The sequence below is a fragment of the Argentina silus genome (assembly GCF_951799395.1).
Source record: "Argentina silus genome assembly, chromosome: Y".
Lineage (NCBI taxonomy): Eukaryota > Metazoa > Chordata > Actinopteri > Argentiniformes > Argentinidae > Argentina > Argentina silus.
The window spans coordinates 2,562,501-2,579,961 of NC_139654.1; the positions used below are offsets into that span (position 1 = coordinate 2,562,501).

Consider the following 17,461-nt stretch of genomic DNA (forward strand, 5'->3'; position numbering starts at 1 on the left):
TAGGAGTAGAAATGAGGTTAGGGTTAGGGTTAGGGATAGGGATAGGGATAGGGTTAAGAGTAGAAATGAGGTTAGGGTTAGGGTTAGGGTTAGGGTTAGGAGTAGAAATTAGGTTAGGGTTAGGGATAGGGTTAGGGTTAGGGTTAGGGTTAGGAGTAGAAATGAGGTTAGGGTTAGGGTTAGGGTTAGGGTTAGGAGTAGAAATTAGGTTAGGGTTAGGGTTAGGGTTACGGTTAGGGTTAGGGTTAGGGTTAAGAGTAGAAATGAGGTTAGGGTTAGGGTTAGACTTAGGGTTAGGATTAGAAATTAGGTTAGGGTTAGGGTTATGAATAGGGTTAGGGTTAGGGTTAGGGATAGGGATAGGGTTAGGACTAAAAATGAGGTTAGGGTTAGAGTTAGGGTTAGGGTTAGGGATAGGAGTAGAAATGAGGTTATGGTTAGGGTTAGGGATAGGGATAGGGATAGGGATAGGGTTAGGGTTAGGGTCAGGAGTAGAAATGAGGTTAGGGTTAGGGATAGGGTTAGGGTTAGGGTTAGGGTTAGGAGTAGAAATGAGGTTAGGGTTAGGGTTAGGGTTATGGTTAGGGTTAGGGTTAGGGTTAAGAGTAGAAATGAGGTTAGGGTTAGGGTTAGGTTTAGGGTTAGGATTAGAAATTAGGTTAGGGTTAGGGTTATGAATAGGGTTAGGGTTAGGGATAGGGTTAGGACTAAAAATGAGGTTAGGGTTAGAGTTAGGGTTAGGGTTAGGGATAGGGTTAGGGTTAGGGTTAGGGTTAGGAGTAGAAATGAGGTTATGGTTACGGTTAGGGTTAGGCTTAAGATTAGAAATTAGGTTAGGGTTAGGGTTAGGGATAGGGATAGGGATAGGGTTAGCGTTAGTGTTAGGGTTAGAGTTAGGGTTAGGATTAGAAATGAGGTTAGGGTTAGCGTTAGGGTTAGGGTTAGGGTTAAGAGTAGAAATGAGGTTAGGGTTAGGGTTAGGGTTAGGTTTAGAGTTAGGATTAGAAATTAGGGTTAGGGTTAGGGTTAGGGTTAGGGTTAGGGTTAGAAATTAGGGTTAGGGTTAGGGTTAGGGATAGGGTTAGGGTTAGGGTTAAGAGTAGAAATGAGGTTAGGGTTAGGGTTATGGTTAGGAGGGTTAGGGTTAGGGTTAGGGTTAGGGTTAGAAATTAGGTTAGGGTTAGGGTTATGAATAGGGTTAGGGTTAGGGATAGGGATAGGGTTAGGACTAAAAATGAGGTTAGGTAAGGAAAATGAGTTCTGCTACCCAAAGGGGTGAGCAGGAAGCACAGGCACATAAGTTCTCCCATACACCTTCTTCCTCAAATAAGTAATTGGAAATTGTGTACTTTAACCAACAATGGCATCAGTGTCACCTTCCACGACATTGAGTCTCTAGGGTGTAGCTAATCTTAGGGAACGGTCTAGAGAAAAGATATCTTTTTCGATTCCTGATTCCAAATTCAACGAATTTGTTGGAAGGACCATACGCCCATTATAATTCCATAAATGCTAGTCTAAAGTGCTATCAATGGGGACATACATTTATGCAATATTGACAAACAAGATACCCATATTTACACACATCAATCACAAACACATTCAATAAATAAATTGTTAGTATTAAAGTGCTATCAATGGGGGCATAATTTCATGCAATGTCGACAAACAGAACACCCATATTTACACACACCAATCACATACATACTACCTTGGCGTACGTTCCCAATTTCAGAATCCCTTAAAGATATCTTTTTCTCATGATCTTTAGCTCTATTAAAAAGACCAAAACAAAACAAAAACATTTTTAGGTTTCTTTAAAAAAATGTTTTGCTTTTACTCCACTTCATTTAGGCCGCTGGGCAAAATAGTTCTTAATTTTTTAATCCAGCATCTTTCTGCAGACAGTCTCTGAGCCCTTGACCACCCTACCCCAGACTCAAGTCCCGAAATCACCATGCTCTTTGTGCTATGTTCCCGAAAATGTACGTACAGTTCAGTTGTTTTATCTGTTCGATCAATATAATATATGTGTTGTTTCAGACGTTGTAGCAATTTGTTTTTTGTCTGTCCAATATACAGTTTGTTACAAACTGTACATTCAATCACATAAACCAGATTTGACGATTCCAACCGGAAAATTTATCAAACTGGAGCGCTCAAACCCGTATGTTTGTTAGTAATATATTTTATCGATCTGAACCGTACATCATTTTTTTGTTGTTTTCCACTATTTAATGAGGCATGAACCAACAAATCTTTTAGATTTGTATTCCTTTTCAAGGCTGAAATAATTTTAAAATTTGACAGAGGCTCAATAACGTCCTGCAGTTTTTTAAAACGACTTTTTACCCCCGAGTTCAGTTTTAAAGAGGCCGATGAGAAAATGGTCACAAAAGGGACAATGTTGTCATTTTTATCCGTACTACCAGGCCTTTGTACCTGGTGAAAGCTTTGTTTTACTTCAGCTTTAATAGAACGGAGGAATGTTCGACTATAACCCCTTGGTCTAAGCGCTTTGAAGAGCACTCTTGTTGCCAACTCGATGTCCTCAGGCTTTGTGCATATTCTATTGAACCTTATCAGTTGGGACTTAACAATCCCCCTGAAGGTATGTTTAGGATGGTAGCTTATTTTATGTAGCAAAGCGTGGGTATCGGTGGGTTTAAAGTACACCCTAGTCCCCAGGCCACCCCCCCCCATCGTCCCCTCTCATAATAAAAACCTCGGTATCCAGAAATTCGATTTTTTCAGGTTGTAAATTATACTTTAGAGTAATCGAATCATGGTGTTCGTTCAGGACGCTAATGAACTGCTTAAAATCCGACTCAGAGTAAGACCAGACCCCAAAGATATCATCCAGGTACCGGATGTATAATAATGGAGTTCTGCAGCATTTGGGCAAGGCCGTTTGCTCCCAATCCGCCATGTATATATTGGCGTATGCTGGAGCAAACTTCTTCCCCATAGCAGTCCCATGTACCTGGAGATAATATTTGGAGTCAAACTCAAAGTCGTTTCGCGTCAAACCTAACTCTAAAAGAGAAAGAAGGGCTTCATCCGGTCTAGCTGGGTCAGGATATTTAAAAAAAATCTGTCTTACTGCTTTTAGGCCTAATACGGTATCTATATTAGTATACAGAGAATCTATATCGATGGAGAAAAGCATTGCTCCAGGAGGGACATCTATTGTTTTTATTTTATTAACAAACTCGTAGGTGTCTTTCACATAGCTAGGATGTTTTTGTGACAAGGGATTCAGAAAGTAATCTATGTATTCCGCTACTCTATATGATTCGCTCCCACAATCGGAAACGATCGGTCGACCGGGGGGAACTTCATGCGGAACAGTCCAAGTCCTAGGATCCTTATGGATCTTCGGAAGAAGATAACATTTTCGTGGACGTGGAACATCTGAACCAAACAGGTAATATTTTTGTTTGGAAGAAATATATTTCTTCGCATAGAGCTCCCCCACAATCTCCCTGATCCTACTCTGCGTCTCCGGCTGTAAGGAGCGATCCAGAGGTACATAATGTCTAGTATTATGTAGTTGTCTATTAGCCTCTGTGAGATACTGGGTTTTATCCATAATAACAATTTTAGATCCCTTGTCTGCAGGTTTTATAACTATGTCCTGGTTTCGTTTTAGTTTGTTTAATGCCTGTCGTTGTTCTTCTGACAGATTATTTTCTCCTGTGATTCTGTAGGAAACCTTCTCGAGTCCTCTAATGTCACGCCTGATCACCTGTTTTATTTGTTCAGAAACTGAATCCCACTCAGGTTCCCACTTCGAGGGCTCGACGAACGGTTTCAAAACAGAATCTACATTATAATCAAAATGATCCAATAATTTTAACCGTCTGTGATACCCATATAGATCCCTCCTAAGACAGTCCCTGTCCACCCCCAGTGGCGTTGGAATAAAAGAGAGGCCCTTCTCCAGCAACATCTGTTCCGGTTCCGGCAAGCTATAGGTAAGTGAAAGGTTAAGTATATTAGATTGTGTGGGGGTGAGCAATCTCGGTCCCCCAGCTTCTAGTTTAACTGTTTCATCCACTCATCCAGGATGGCCATTGCTGTTCTATTTGTCCAATGCACAGGATCCCGAGGCTGTACAGTAAAGACGTGTCCTTCCACACCCTTAAGCACCCTATAATGTGCTTCCAAGAAGGCATTCGTCTGTTTTATTAAAGGTTGTACTCCCTGTGGGAGCCGCGTTGAGAACTGGATCAAAGGCACAAAAACTTCTGCCTGGGGAAAGACCCTTCCCACCACTGCCACTAGTTGTTGAAATTGCTTTTTGATGGTATTAATCCGATTTTCTCTCAAACAGTTGTTGAGGCCCACCGAGAGCACAACCTTCTGTGTATTGGGGCAGGTGTCTAACTTCTCCAAAATACCTCTAAGATGGTGTATTTGGGCTCCAGGAAAACTATCCACCTGCACCAGTGGGTAATTGTAGTGAGTGATTCCAGACAAATTAGAATCCCCAATCACCACCACCACCTCCCTTACCTCTAAGGACCACTGGACCCCTTTTTGAAAGGTGTTAATATGGCGGGTCGGCCTCTGCCAAGGAGGGTGAGCAACAGCAATAGTAACAGTACCCTGGGTGGCCGGGGGGCTAGATGTAATATCGTACACCGGAGTGGGTTCCTCCACAGCGTCACTCACTCCCTGACCCCTCCCAAACAGTGTCTCCCCAGGGGGCCCAGGCCAAGCCATCCTCCCATCCTCTATCAGCGGAGATGCAGAGATGGAATCTGACACCCCCACTGCCACATTGGTGAGAGGTGTCTCCCTGACCACAGCCACCCCCATTCCAAGGCCAGGAACATTATCAGATGCTAAGCCACTGGTGTCATGAGATGAATCAGATGTAGAGTCCCTCATCGGTCCTAAATCAAAGGTAGGACAAATATCAAATATCGCACAGTCCTCCACCGGACCAACTTGTGCTCCATCAGTCGGTTCCTGTGAACTCATTGCATGCACCATTATCTGTACTGTTCCTCCAGATTTTGTAATGGGGCTGGGTTTAGAATTAAGATTAGACCTGAGGTTAGGTTTAGGGTTCGGCCTAGGGTTAAGGTTAGGGTTAGGATTCGGCCAAGGGTTAGGGTTAGGGTTAGGGTTAGGTCTAGGACTAGGGTTAGGGTTAGGATTCAGCCTAGGATTAGGGTTAGGGGTAGGTTTAGGGTTAGGGTTAGGATTCAGCCTAGGGTTAAGGTTAGGGTTAGGGTTAGGATTCGGCCTAGGGTTAAGGTTAGGGTTAGGATAAGGGTTAGGGCTAGGGTTAAGGTTAGGATTCTGCCAAGGGTTAAGGTTAGGGTTAGGGCTAGGATTCGGCCTAGTGTTAAGGTTAGGGTTAGGATTCGGCCTAGGGTTAAGGTTAGGGTTAGGGTTAAGGTTAGGGTTGGGGTTAGGGTTAGGGTTAAGGTTAGGGTTAGGGTTTGGGATAGGGTCAGGGTTAGGAGTAGAAATGAGGTTAGGGTTAGTGTTAGGGATAGGGTTAGGGTTAGGGTTAGAAATGAGGTTAGGTTTAGGGTTAGGGTTAGGAGTAGAAATGAGGTTAGGGTTAGGGATAGGGTGAGGGTTAGGGTTAGGGTTAGGAGTAGATATTAGGTTAGGGTTAGTGTTAGGGATATGGTTAGGGTTAGGGGTCGAAATGAGGTTAGGGATAGGGTTAGGGTTAGGGATAGGGTGAGGGTTAGGGTTAGGAGTAGATATTAGGTTAGGGTTAGTGTTAGGGATATGGTTAGGGTTAGGGTTAGGGTTAGGGTTAGGAGTAGAGGGTTAGGGTTAGGGTTAGGGTTAGAAAATAAGTTAGGGTTAGGGTTAGTGTTAGGGTTAGGGACAGGGTTAGGGTTAGGAGTAGAAATGAGGTTAGGGTTAGGGTTTGGGATAGGGTTAGGGTTAGGAGTAGAAATGAGGTTAGGGTTAGTGTTAGGGATAGGGTTAGGGTTAGGGTTAGGATTAGAAATGAGTTTAGGTTTAGGGTTAGGGTTAGGAGTAGAGGGTTAGGGTTAGGGTTAGGGATAGGGTTAGGGTTAGGGTTAGGAGTAGAAATGAGGTTAGGGTTAGGAGTAGAAATGAGGGATAGGGTTAGGGTTAGGTAAGGGGAATCATAAAACATCTGCCTAGGCAGGAATGCACTGGCACACAAACTAATCTCTTTTTTCTTCTGTTTACTTTTCAAGATTTGTGAATTGGCGATTTCGCGGTTCAGCGATTTTCATGGAGCGAATACAGTGATCCAGACCTGTGGTTCACAAAAATAAAAACAGGTACGTTTTAGGTCCGGAAAATTGTAGGTTACTATATAGTTTCATGTATTATTCCTAAGGAGACCAAACAACGAATTGGCGACCTGGTTGTGGAACACCAAACAATTCCAACAAATCTCCACAATTCCCAGGCCAACCACATCACAATTAAGAAAGTAAATATAAAAATATCCCACTGGAAATCAACTCCATGAAAAAACATTCCACAAATCGGTCACCTCCATTGTAAAATTTAATCTACCCTATAAACGATTCCCCCAACTGAGTAGGCTTCTCTGGGATAGAGCTCCCAGAAAAAATATTATTTATATTAAAATGGAGGGCCAATGTTAAAAGTATTCAATAAAAACAGACAGGGTTTGTGGCGCTGGCCGGTCAGGTAAGGGGAATCATAAAACATCTGCCTAGGCAGGAATGCACTGGCACACAAACTAATCTCTTTTTTCTTCTGTTTACTTTTCAAGATTTGTGAATTGGCGATTTCGCGGTTCAGCGATTTTCATGGAGCGAATACAGTGATCCAGACCTGTGGTTCACAAAAATAAAAACAGGTACGTTTTAGGTCCGGAAAATTGTAGGTTACTATATAGTCTCATGTACTAAAAATCGACCAAACGACGAATTGGCGACCTAGTTGTGGAACACCAAACAATTCCAATAAATCTCCACAATTCCCAGGCCAACCACATCACAATTAAGAAAGTAAATATAAAGATATCCCACTGGAAATCAACTCCATGAAAAAACATTCCACAAAACGGTCACCTCCATTATAAAATTTAACCTACCCTATAAACGATTCCCCCAACTGAGTAGGCTTCTCTGGGATAGAGCTCCCAGAAAAAATATTATTTATATTAAAATGGAGGGCCAATGTTAAAAGTATTCAATAAAAACAGACAGGGTTTGTGGCGCTGGCCGGTCAGGTTAGGGGAATCATAAAACATCTGCCTAGGCAGGAATGCACTGGCACACAAACTAATCTCTTTTTTCTTCTGTTTACTTTTCAAGATTTGTGAATTGGCGATTTCGCGGTTCAGCGATTTTCATGGAGCGAATACAGTGATCCAGACCTGTGGTTCACAAAAATAAAAACAGGTACGTTTTAGGTCCGGAAAATTGTAGGTTACTATATAGTCTCATGTACTAAAAATCGACCAAACGACGAATTGGCGACCTAGTTGTGGAACACCAAACAATTCCAATAAATCTCCACAATTCCCAGGCCAACCACATCACAATTAAGAAAGTAAATATAAAGATATCCCACTGGAAATCAACTCCATGAAAAAACATTCCACAAAACGGTCACCTCCATTATAAAATTTAACCTACCCTATAAACGATTCCCCCAACTGAGTAGGCTTCTCTGGGATAGAGCTCCCAGAAAAAATATTATTTATATTAAAATGGAGGGCCAATGTTAAAAGTATTCAATAAAAACAGACAGGGTTTGTGGCGCTGGCCGGTCAGGTTAGGGGAATCATAAAACATCTGCCTAGGCAGGAATGCACTGGCACACAAACTAATCTCTTTTTTCTTCTGTTTACTTTTCAAGATTTGTGAATTGGCGATTTCGCGGTTCAGCGATTTTCATGGAGCGAATACAGTGATCCAGACCTGTGGTTCACAAAAATATTTATTTGTGATAAATTGATTCACTTTAAAATGTGACTGTAACGGATCACGTCGTTCGGTCCTTAAAGATGCCTGCACCAATTGATCTTTCAGGTTTTTATTTCTCCTATAGGCTGCTATAATTCTAAAATCCCGGAGAGGGTCTATTTTGGTTTGTGCTATTTTAAAATTGGCTTTAACGATTTTATTTAATTCGAGGGCGGCCGGTGCATAAGTTGAAACAAAAGGGACCAGATGTTTATCGTCCCTCCCTTCTGCAGGTTTACCCCCCCCACTAAACATCTGCTGGACCTCCACTTGGATGCCGCGGAGGAACGTCCTGCTATAGCCCCTCGGTCCCAGGGCCTGGAAGAGGGTCCGAGTCGCCGAACGCACATCCACCTCCGCCACACAGATCCGGCGAAACCTAATCAGTTGGGATTTGACAATCCCCCTGTAGGTATGCCTGGGATGGTAAGAAGATCTGTGCAGCAGAGCATGGGTGTCCGTCGGCTTAAAATAGACCCTCGTCCCGAGACCCACCCTCCCATCCTCACCATCCTCCACAAACACCTCAGTGTCCAGAAAATTTATTTTCTCTGGATGTAATTCATATTTAAATGTTATGGAAGGATGGTGTTCGTTGAGCGTTGACATAAAATTCCGAAAGTCTGGTTCCCCATGGGGCCAGACTCCAAAAATATCATCCAGATACCGCAGATACAGTGTTGGCAGTTTGTGGCATTTGGGGAAGACAGTTCGCTCAAATTCAGCCATATAGATGTTTGCATAGGCGGGAGCAAACTTCTTCCCCATCGCCGTACCATGAATCTGTAAATAATATTTATCATTAAATACAAAGTCATTTTTGGTTAAACCCAACTCCAACAACCTCAAGATAGCTGCATCCGGTCTATTTGGATCTGGGTGCCTTACCAAAATATTCTGAACAGCCTGGGCCCGTATCTCTAAAGAATTTTTGTGCAAAAAGTGGCTCCTAGCGGCCAAATTCTAAGAAAATTCTCAGAGGCATGACGTTTTCTTAGAATTTCCCCTAAAAGTGACACGAAAATCCCAGTTAATATAAAAGCTATTCCTCAAGAGTCCTAGCGCTTAAAAGGGCTCCTAAGGCGAGATCTGCTAAGAGCAGGGAAGAGGACTTTTAGTGGCTTAGGAGTTACCCTAAGCAGCTGCACAAAATGGCCAACAGAGGAGTCAGGAGAGATGTCCTGCAAACACTGGATGACAGGGAATTATTGAGACGCTACAGATTGGATCGTGCAGGAATCATGTTTGTGGTGGATCTCCTTAGAGATGCAATTACTTCACCAACTCGACGCCACAACGCTATTACACCGGAGAAGAAAGTAATCACAACCCTGAGGTATTTGGCAACAGGGAAAATGCAACAATGCAGCAGTGATGACTTCGGTCTGTCCCAATCCTCCGTCAGCAGAGTCATCACCCAAACACTGACAGCTTTGTCACAACCTAATATTGTGACACAATTTGTTTCATTCCCGCTGGATGCCCGCACTTTACACACACATAAAAGGGCATTTATGGACATTGCAGGATTCCCTGGCGTTGTGGGTGTAATTGATGGAACACATGTGAGAATAATTGCGCCATCAGAGGACGAGGCTGTCTTTGTTAACAGGAAGAATTTCCACAGCATCAATGTGCAAATAGTGTTCAATGCGGCCTGGAAGATTTTGGACATTGTGGCTAAATGGCCAGGCTCCACACATGATGCGAGAATGCTCTCCGAGAGTGGCATCAGACAGCTTTTTGAGAGACGCTATGTGCCAGCTAATTGCCACTTGTTAGGGGACAGTGGCTATCCATGCAAACCATGGCTCCTTACACCTTACCTCCAGCCACGCCAAGGGCCCCAACTAAACTATAACAGGTAAGCCAAACAATACAAAAATCATGGAAATGAAATGCAAGCAATATGTTAGAGCATCCAAGTAGTGCAATATTTCCATCAAATAATTAAAGGTCTGTATTCTATTGTAGGGCCCACAAGACAACAAGAGCGGTGGTGGAGCGTGGCATAGGCCAGCTTAAGAGGCGCTTTCATGTTCTCCACGGAGAGGTGCGGCTGAGGCCTGAAAAAGTCAGCAAAGTCATCATAGCCTGTGCAATATTACACAATATTTGCAAGGTTAGACAGATTGCAGAACCTCTGGAGGATGGCGATGAGGATGAGGATGGAGACAACGATGAGGATGGTGGTGAAGAAGATATTCACATTCCACAGGGGAACCTAGCCCAGAGTGGACTGCCTTACAGGGCAAACTTCACAAATTTACATTTCAGGCAAGCTGTAGCCCCATGTCATTTGAGAACTTGTGATGGTATTAAGAACTACCACAGTTTTACTGCACATCACCTGCAATTGTTAAATGCAAGACACAGAACACAATCTCTAAATGCTTTATTTTTTAGGTGTTCAATTTTAAGGCGGTAGTACTCCTCCTGAAGGGAAAGGACTTTTTTTTGTTGTTCAAACACATCAATTGTGAGTTGCAATCTTCTCTCCAGCAGGGATGCTGACGGAGCAGGTGCTGCGGATGGGAATGGTGTTTGATCCGCCGGGCTATCCTGAGTAGCAGCTGCAGATGGTTCAGGCGGCAAACTTGATGGGCCCGGTTCTTGTGATGGCTCCATGCTACAGAAATACATAGGCCTAGTTTAATTATTGTTTTGATTAAATTAATTTAATACAATGAGCATGGATAACACATGAAATGGCTTCTGCAATGAATAAACACTGTTGATATGAATAACCCTGTGTCCTACCTTTGCTGCATTTCAAGGGCCTGCATCATTGACGTGTCAATGCCTGTTGGCAGCCCGGTGACACTGACCTCAGAGTGTCCCAGGACTTGAAAGACAGTGTCGGCCACCTGGGACAGCCGCTTTGCAGGTGGTCCACCCCCTAGAAAGAAACAGTCAATGAGCACAGTACTTAGGCATGTAAATTAACTTTGCCAGCAGGAGCAAGTTGCCAGATTATGTGGTAGGCCATAGTATTTTGCTCACCTGTGAGTGAGGATTCCCGCTTGTGTGCTGCAATCTCATATTTTGCCTTGGACTGCAGCACATACCACCTTTTCTCACAATCGTCGCCTGTCCGCACCACCAGTGGAAAAGAGGCATTGATTGTTTGGGATATTGTGTCCCAGGCGCGCCTCTTGCCTTGGCTAGTGACAGTTGGGCCAAATTTTCCTCGTAACATACCTTTATGTTCGTTCACCAACTGGGCCAGCAACAAACCTTGCTCCTCAGTCCAGTTCGGCTTGCGATTCCTTTTTTTCTCCATTTTCTGTGTTTGTAGGATATTTGTTAACAAGCCTTCATAAATAGACCAGCCAGCAATCACAGACATTGTTAAAAGCTGAGCTGTGTTACCCTCGTTAAGTTCACACTGAGTTGTAACGTTGCAATTTCTACTTCATTAAGGACAGCCCCTTGAGATAGGCCATCTTGTTTTCAATGGGGTCCATATGGAAGTGAAAGTACAAAATATGCCAGCTAGGATATTAATATGAGCAAATGAGACACAAATCATTATTTGAACAGGGTGTAATGAGCTTAAGTTTTCACATATTTTAGATTCTAATGTTAGGCTATAACCCCTACAGCTTACTATTCATTTTCCAGATATTTTCTTGAATGTGAAATATTATTTACAATTATAGTCTGCATAAGATTAGAGTGTATAATTATGTTTATTGATTTGAGGGTACATCCTTTGCTCATTATCACCAAAAGTTCATTTTCATCAAACTTATAGGATCAACCAATCACGGCTTTTGAAATGATGACTCATACCTAGCAACGGGGTCAACCACACCCCCTCACTAAGATAGGATTTTTCATCCATTCCTGGCTCAGAGTTCACTGAAAATGTTCTGGAATCACTTCTAAGCTAAAACTCCTGGCAAGGAATTTTTAGGTTAAGTTAGGAGCTCTCTGAGAGGATTCTCAGAATCTTTAAGGATACGGGCCCAGGTCTTCTGAGATGTGGACTCCCAGGTATTTAAAACTGCTCACCCTGTCCACAGCAGTCCCTCCGATGTCCAGCTGTGTGTAGGCCCTTAGTTTTTGTGCTCTCCCGAAGTCCACAATCAGCTCTTTTGTCTTGGAGACATTCAGGATGAGACTGTTCTCCTGACACCAGAGTGACAGGTCCGCCACCTCGTCCAGGTAGCCTTTCTCATTGTTATCTGAGATCAGCCCCACCACGACTGTGTCGTCCGCAAACTTGATGATGGAGTTTTCGCTGGACTTAGCCACACAGTCGTGGGTGTACAGGGAGTAGAGGAGGGGACTAAGGACACAGCCCTGGGGGGACCCTGTGCTCAGTGTGAGTGAGCTGGAGGTGTGTCTACCCACCCTGACCACCTGTGGCCTGGCCGTCAGAAAGTCCAGGATCCAGGCACACAGGGGAATGTTCAGTCCTAGGCCAATCATCTTATCAGCCAGTCTGGTGGGGACTATGGTATTGAACGCTGAGCTATAGTCTATAAACAGCATTCTCACATAGCCCCCCTTCTGCCTGTCAAGGTGAGAGAGAGTGGTGTGGAGGACCTGGGAAACTGCATCGTCTGTAGATCTGTTTGGTCTATATGCGAACTGCAGTGGGTCCAGGGTCGGAGGGAGGGAGGAGCAGATGTAATCCTTAATCAGCCTCTCGAAGCACTTCATGACCACTGAGGTTAGAGCCACGGGTCTGTAGTCATTCAAGCAGGCTGGGGAGGTGATCTTGGGCACAGGGACGATAGATGATCTTTTAAAACAGGTGGGAACTACTGAATTAGCCAGTGAAAGGTTGAATATAGTGGTGAACACAGGAGCTAGCTGGTTAGCACAGGTCTTAAGTACTCTCCCAGGTATGCCATCTGGGCCAGCAGCTTTCCTTGTATTCACCCTCAGCAGAGCCCTCCTCACGTCGTGTTCCGTCACGGAGAGTGCTTGCTCTGCCCCAGCGTGTGAACTCCCATCAGCCACGCTAGCCAGCGCTCTGACGTTGTTGTTGTTAGCCGGCGCGCTAGCGGTGGTGTTGCCAGCCTCAAACCGTGCATAAAAAGAGTTCAGGTCTTCGGCTAGGGAGGCATCTGCACTTCCGGTTGAGGAGGGTGTGTGCCGTTAATCCGTAATAGATCGTAGTCCTCGCCATAGTCCCCTGGTGTCGTTGCTCTCCATCTGCGCCTGCATTCTGTCTGCGTATCTCCTCTTGGCGGCTTTCACCGCCCTTCGCAGTTTGTAGGACTCCGCTTTATACTCCTCCATGCTGCCGGATGCCAGCCCGGAGTTGTAAGCGGCGGTGCGAGCCCTCAGAGCGGCACGGATGGAGCTGTCGACCCAGGGTTTCTGGTTGGGGTAGATCTTTACCGTTGTCGTTGGTACGATGTTATCGGCTAATGTAGAGATGAAGTCCAAGACGGTCTCTGTAAACTCGCTGACATCGCTGGAACTTGATTGAAACATATCCCAGTCGACGTCACTCAGCGCGTCTTGTAGCGCGGCCTCTGATTGGTCGGACCACCGCTTTCCCTCCCTTTTCACGACCGCTACCTGTTGAATCCTCTGTTTGTAAACAGGCATCAACAGAATGGCGCAGTGATCTGATTTCCCAAAGGGAGGGTGGGAAACAGCTTTGTACCCATTCTTAAACTGAGTATAACAATGGTCCAAAGTTCTATCTCCCCTGGTGGCACACTTGATGTGTTGACGGAAGTTAGGCATAACTTTTTTAAGGTTAGCCCGATTGAAATCACCTGTTACTATCATCGCCGCCTCAGGGTGGTTGCTCTGATGCCGGCACAGCGTGTCATGTAGGGTCGATAGCGCTGCCTCGGTGTTGGCCTGTGGTGGAATGTAGACGGCTGTGATGATGACTGAGCTAAACTCCCGGGGAAGGTAGAATGGGCGGCATGAGATGGTCAGATGCTCCAGGTCAGCCGAGCAGGACTGAGAAAGCGTCGTTACGTTGTTAGGGTTACACCAGTTGTTGTTGGTCATGAAACAAACTCCACCACCCTTGGATTTGCCGGACTCCTCCGTTCTATCCGCCCGGAAAACAGAGAAGGACTCGGAAGGGCAGATGACTCGGTCCGGTACCAACGAGGTAAGCCATGTCTCTGTTAGACAAAGGATGTTACAGTCTCTTACGTCTCGCTGGAAAGTAATCCTCGCCCTTAGATCATCCATCTTGTTCTCCAGAGACTGGACATTAGCAAGAAGTATGCTAGGCAGAGGTGGACGGTGGGCCTGAGCTCTCAGCCGATTCCGAATGCCTGCCCGCTTTCCCCGGTGTTTCCTCCTCTTTTTTGGCGCGCTCCCATTGTTGTTATCGTGGGGGGTCCTTCTGATCTCCGCCGGCATGCCGTGTCGATAGAATAATTATCCAAAAAACTTGGTCTTAAGTTGTAGTTTAAATGTAGAAGTGTGTGCTTGTCGTAGGATATCAGTGCCAGTGAGTTTCTCACAATGAGAACATTTAGAAAACACATAAAAGCTAAAAAAACGCACATCCTCTGCGGAGCTCTCACAACGGCGACCGGCATCGGCGGCGCCATTTTCTCTATGTCTCCGTGGCCGGAGTTCACACTCTGATCAAATCCTGACTAACGGACTCGCCACTGCATTGCAACAGAGGACCTGGCGGACCTTTCTTTGAGGAAGAACGGACTTAGAGGAAAAGCTGAGACCGGTAGAGCAGTTTCAGGGGGCAAAGCTGAGACACTCTGCGGGAATCAGAGTCCCTCGGCCAGGGGAGCATAACACCGGCTCTTTACCACAGCCGTGGCGGAAAGAGGAACCGGCTTCACTCGACGGAGAGGAACTGGGTCTTCTCTAAATTTAAAAGTAGATTAGGCAGAGGAGGGATAGAGGTAGAGATTTTATTCTTTTCTAATTTTTATCATTTTTATATTTTCATCATTTTAATATTTTAATACTCTGTCTGTAACCCATTTTTAGGATAACTTAGCTATGCTGTAATGCTTTAAGCCATTATTAAACAATCTAACCTGCATTTAAAGTAACAGTTTTCTAAACTCAATTTTTAAAAATGTTATTTTTATTGAACTATTCCATTCATCAAAAGTATTTCTACCTCCTCCTAGTGACATAAAAGGTTATAGATTACTGTGCATATTTCATCATAGGATCTGAATGGTTATATGTAGCCCATCGTTACCTCCTTTGGGTAAATTGTACTTACCGATAAACACCTTTCCGCAACCACACCAACTTGCACTCATATAAGATTAGAGCAGTCGTTAACCATAGAGGTTACCCACTTCTGTGTACGGTTTTCGGGGGAGTTTTTCAGTTCAACTGAAGTGGGTAAAGGAAGTCAATGGAGGAACTATGGGACGTAGACTGTTAACAGCGGAGTGAGTCTAATCGACACCAACCTACACAGGACCTGTTAGGAAGTAGCTTACAGGGTAAGACCCTGCAGGCTGAGGTCCATACCTGTTAGTCGGAGGGTTGGTCCGGGGTACTGTACAGGGCCTGACTGCCGGGAGACAGTAGTTGAATCACTAGTAGTTGAATCATCACTAGTAGTCGAATCACTAGCAGTTGAATCACTAGCAGTTGAATCACTAGTAGTTGAATCATCACTAGCAGTTGAATCATTAGTAGTTGAATCATCAGTAGTAGTTGAATCACTAGTAGTTGAATCATCACTAGTAGTTGAATCACTGGTAGTTGAATCACTAGTAGTTGAATCACTAGCAGTTGAATCACTAGTAGTTGAATCATCACTAGCAGTTGAATCATCACTAGTAGTTTAATCATCACTAGTAGTTGAATCACTAGTAGTTGAATCACTAGCAGTTGAATCACTAGTAGTTGAATCATCACTAGTAGTCGAATCACGAGTAGTTGAATCACTAGCAGTTGAATCACTACACAGCAAAATCGACAGACTCAAATTAACTGTAAAAGAGTTAATTTCAACACATTTAAAGTGTCCGTAGGGGTTCCACTCCCCACAGAGTGAATTTAACAATTTTGAAAGTGTTGCCATGTTTCCACTATAATAGAGTTAATATCAACTATTTCTATAGTTGAAATTTAACACTGGTTAACATTTACCAGTGTTACATGTTTTCAACTCAGTGCTTAGTGTTAGAAATTAACTCTCTCAGTGTGATTTGAATTTCTATAAAAGGAGTTGCCTCATTAACACTATGAAGTCAAAATATGCTACTATACAATTAAAATAAAACATTTAAATATTTCAATAATTCGGAAATGAACCAATTAAAAATAAGAATGACATACAAGTTGATTGCTTTATAAAAAACATGTTTTATTTTGTTATCATCCAGATCTTGATGGCAGATAAATGGCAGACAAAAGAAAGACAATTTAAATGTACACGTAACACTGGCTCCCTTCTGTAGGTAAGCAAAGGTACAAAGTAAATATGCATGGTTTTATTACTAAGCATTTCATCACATCTTATTTACAGATGCAATGAACAAAATTAGATGATGTACGTCACAGAATAGTACCAGACTTTGAGGCTTATTCATTCAAAATAAAAAATGAAAAATAATGTAACAACTTCACTGCGACAACTTTGTGACAGAAGTGCAATCTGTATTTACTGAAAACTTTTCTACATATAAGAATAGGGCACTATGTATGCTTTGTGACTATTCTCATTAGAGCACTGCTTGTCAAATGGTTTGAAATGGGTCAGTTCATCCACGCAGATAACAGAAAACTCATCCATTTGGTCTTCTATACAGTAGGCATTAAAGTGGTCATCATAGTACATTGTTTCTACATTACAGGCTATTATGAAAGCACCCTCTTCGTATATAATAATATCACAGATCTTTTTGAAAGCAGGGAGATCATCGGTACATCCAGTGCATATGAACAAATCAACCTGGTACTCAGTACCATCATTTCTGACCCAGTTGGTGCTTGAAACACTTGAACATGCTTCTAAATATAATGTCTGACTAAGTTCTTCCCATCCTTGCAAGGTGCTGATTGTTTTTGATGTTGTAGGACCAAATTCAAATCGTCTAAAACAATGATTTTCAAATTGAAACGCCAATTGGCGCTGATGCTGCTTCACCAATGATTTGTGATTTTACCACATCTTTTGAAAAATGCGTGTTTGGCTTCAAATCGCATGCACCACATATGGATAAGTGGGAAGAATTTTTGGATGCATCTCGGATAGTGTATCATCAAATGGTGCTTGGGGATCAACCTCTTGTCGGGAAACAATGCTTTGAACAGAGTATGGTGATCACAGATCAGATGTTGGTGATCACAGATCAGATGTTTCAAGTAAGATATCATCCCATCAGTTATGGTGTAGGAAAACACTATATTGACTATCTGTATTAGAAGCAGCAGAAAGTTCCAGTGACTGTTATCCCTTTCAATGACATCACCCAATATAAGTGGAGTGTTGCGCAGAAGACACCATGACTGGACGGCATTCTGACCCAGGTGTTTGCTCTTATCATCCATCTTTAACCCACTTGGTTTGTTTTTAT

The 17,461-nt window shown here is 43.5% G+C and overlaps 1 protein-coding gene and 1 long non-coding RNA gene across 2 annotated transcripts in view; one reads left to right on the plus strand and one right to left on the minus strand.

Moving 5' to 3' along the window:
• Window positions 1–17,461, minus strand: part of LOC310823911 (tripartite motif-containing protein 16-like protein) — a gene marked incomplete at its 5' end in the record, with an annotated part of 288,284 nt that overhangs the window by 224,061 nt on the left and 46,762 nt on the right. The window lies entirely within an intron of this gene.
• On the plus strand, window positions 8,875–10,596 carry LOC310823959. The gene is made up of 3 exons (XR_014554991.1): window positions 8,875–9,819; window positions 9,930–10,232; window positions 10,461–10,596. It is a non-coding gene; the product is annotated as an uncharacterized lncRNA (long non-coding RNA).